The sequence below is a fragment of the Cavia porcellus genome, unplaced genomic scaffold (assembly GCF_034190915.1).
Source record: "Cavia porcellus strain 051 isolate PalLab524CR breed Dunkin Hartley unplaced genomic scaffold, mCavPor4.1 scaffold_1, whole genome shotgun sequence".
Classification (NCBI taxonomy): Eukaryota; Metazoa; Chordata; class Mammalia; order Rodentia; family Caviidae; genus Cavia; species Cavia porcellus.
The window spans coordinates 147,969,206-147,972,517 of record NW_026947484.1 but is presented as its reverse complement, the minus strand read 5'-3'; the positions used below and the strand labels follow the sequence as shown (position 1 = coordinate 147,972,517).

Below are 3,312 nucleotides of genomic sequence, written 5' to 3'. Positions count from 1 at the left end.
TTTCAAAGTATAGCCATTTTCATAATATTGATTCTTCCTATCCAAACTCAAGAAATAACTTTCCATTTTCTGATATCCTCTTCAATTTCCTTTCTCAGAGTACTGTAATTTTCAATGTACAGATTTTTTACAACCTTTGTTAGGTTGATTCCTAGGTATTTCATTTTTTTTGATGCTATCGTGAAAGGTATTATTTCTATAATTTCTCTCTCAGTAAGTTTGTTGTATGTGTACAGGAATGATATTGATTTTTTAATGTTGTATCCAGCTACACTGCTAAATTTGCTTATTAACTCTAGTAATCTTTTGATGGAGTTTTGGGGATCTTCTATGTGGAGGATCTGACATCTGCAAATAGTGATAATTTAACTTCTTCCATTTCTATCATTATTCCTTTTATTTTTCTCTCTTATTTAATTGCTCTGGCCAAAGTTTCCAGAACTATATTGAATAGTAGTGGTGATAGTAGATATCCTTGTCTTGTTCCTGATTTTAGAGTGAAAGCTTACAGTTTTTGTTCATTTAGTATGAAGTTGGCTGTTGGTTTGTAATAGACGGCTTTTATCAAATTGAGGTAGATACCATCTATTCCAGTTTTCTACAGAGTTTTTATCATGAACAAATGTTGGACATTATCAAAAGCTTTTTCTGTATCCATTGAGTTGATTATGTGGTTTTTGTGTTTGGCTCTGTTGATGTGGTGTATTAAATTTATTGATTTGCATATGTTGAAGCATCCTACATTCCTGGGATAAACCTCACTTGGTCATAACGTATAATGTTTTTGATGATTTGCTGCATTCTATTTGCTAGTATTTTACTGAGACCTTTTACACTGATGTTCATCAGGGAGATTGGCCTATAGTTCTCCTTTTTGGTTGGGTCTATTCTCTGTTTTTGGTGTCAGAGTAATGCTTGCCTCCAGAAATGAGTTAGGGAGAATTGCTTCCTTTTCAATTTATTTAAAAAGTCTGAGGAGTATTGGCATTAAATCTTCTCTAAATTTTTGTGGAATTCAGATGTGACTCCATCAAGAACTGGGCTTTTCTTTGTTGGTAAGTTTTTAATTACGTTTTCAATTTCAGTAACTGATAGTGGGTTCTTCAAAAATTTTTTATCTTTTTGATTTAGATTTGCTAATTCATGTGTTCCTAAGGATCTGTCCATTTCCTCTGTGTTTTCCAGCCTATGTGAGTGAAGATTTTCAAGGCAGGTATTCACGATCTTCTGAATTTACACAGGATCTGTAGTAATTTTCATTCATTATTGCATGAATTTGAGTTTTTCATTCTTTTTCTTGGTAAGTTTGGTTAGGGTTTATCAATTTTATCAATTTTGTTTATTCTGTCAAAGAACCAACTCTCTCTCTCTCTTTTTTTTTTTTTTTTTTTTTTTAGTACTGGGGATTGAACTCACGATCTTGCACTTGCCAGGCAGGTGCTTTTGCCACTGAGCTAAATCCCTGGCAAAACTAAGTCTTTGATTCATTAGTTCTTTGTATTTTTTTAAGACTCAATCACATTAATTTTTGCTCTACTCTTTATAATTGCCTTCCTTCTATGAACTTTTGTCTTGACTTGCTCTTCTTTTTTCTAGAAGCTTGAGGTCCAGCATTAGGTGGTTTATTTGTGCTCATTTTGTTTTCCTAATGTGACAATTCATTGCTATGTATTTTTCTCTTAGGACTGCTTTCACTGCATCCCACAGGTTTCATTGTGTTGTATATGCATTTTATTGAACTGTAGATATTGTTTAATTTCTTCTTCCTGTAACCTATTGGCTGTTCAGGAGGTTGCTATTTGATTTCCACATGTTTATGTAGGTTTTGTAGTTTCTTTTGTCATTAATTTCCAATTTTAGTGCACTATGGTCAGATAATATGCATGGGATAATACCATTTCCTTTGCATTTACTTAAGCATAATTTATGGGCTGATTTATGGTCTATTTTATAGAAAGTTCCATGTGCAGCTGAGAAAAATGTGTACTCTGATGTTGGGTGGAATACTCTGTAAGCATCTAGTAGGTTCATTTGTTCATAGGTTTGATTCAGTTCTGTTATTTCTTTGCTGAATTTTGTCTAGATGATCTATCTCGGTGACAATGAGGTATTAAAGTCTCCTGTTACAATTGTATTATTGCATGTTTGGTTTTCTTGTCTATTAGCATTTGTCCTATATAGTTGAGTGCTCCTGTATTTGGTGCATATATATTTATGATTGTTAACTCTTCCTCTTGATTTAGTCCCCTAACAAGTATGTAGTGATCTTCTTTATCTCTTTTGATCATTTTTGGATTGAAGTTCACATTGTCTACAACAGAATAGATACCCCTGTTTTATAGTTATTATTTAAATATGGAACGCTTCACAAATTTGTGGGTCATCCTTGTGCAGGGGACATCCTAATCTCTGTATCTTTCCAGTTTTAGTACTTATGCTGCTGAAGTGAGCACTCATATATATTATTAATTTAAACTTTTTGCCTTGATCTTTACAGAGGAAAAACAATGAGCTTTGGAATCATATCTTGTCATTTGAATAAAAGTTTTTATGTTTTCCAATTATTTGGTCCAAATTTTTATTCTCTTAAGAAAAAATGTAATCTTTTTATATTTTTAGGACATGATATATTTTACATCTAAAAAACATTCTTATCCTGTTAATTTATTTCTCCAAAACTAGAACCACCTGAGTGTGGCCATACATGCCTGTAATCTCAGCACTTGGGAGGCTGAGGCAGAGGATCATCTTGAGTTTAAGATCAGCCTGGGCTAAATGGTGAGTTCAAAACCAACCTGAATTACATAGGGAACCTTGTCTCAAAAAAGTAAATAAATTAAATTAAATTAAAAACAAGGTTAGAATTAATAAATTAGATCTAACATTTCAAAAGAATCACAGTACCGCTGTTCTAGATCTTCTTTCTTTTAAATGCTGTATATTTTCAGTGAAAAAGGACTCGAATTTATCATGCCCAAGGAACATAGCAATTTCATTTCAGTCTAGAAATCTTACTTTTCTTCACTAGATCAAAGGCTTTGAGAGTGTTATACAAACGCAAATTGTCATAAACTAGCTAATCTAATGCTACAGTAATAATTTTAAATGTACTTTGTCTTAATTACCTTTAACCAGTATTTTTGCCAAATGAATTAAAGCTGAAAACAACAGAAAATTCTTGCCTTTGTAATTGTCCTCAAAACCTAGTGTCACATATACTTACAAAAGAGAGTGAAAATCAATCTTTGTATTTTTCAGCATCAAAAAATGTTTTCTAAAAGGACACAGGAAATTTTCCCAAAGATATTATAT

General features: G+C 32.2%; 1 non-coding gene across 1 annotated transcript; it reads right to left on the bottom strand.

The window, feature by feature from the left end:
* Positions 1 to 2,349: 2,349 nt before the first annotated feature.
* LOC111754394 (U6 spliceosomal RNA) lies at positions 2,350 to 2,453 on the bottom strand. Its single transcript, XR_002789086.1, has one exon. It is a non-coding gene; the product is annotated as a U6 spliceosomal RNA (small nuclear RNA).
* Between the last annotated feature and the right edge of the window lie 859 nt (positions 2,454 to 3,312).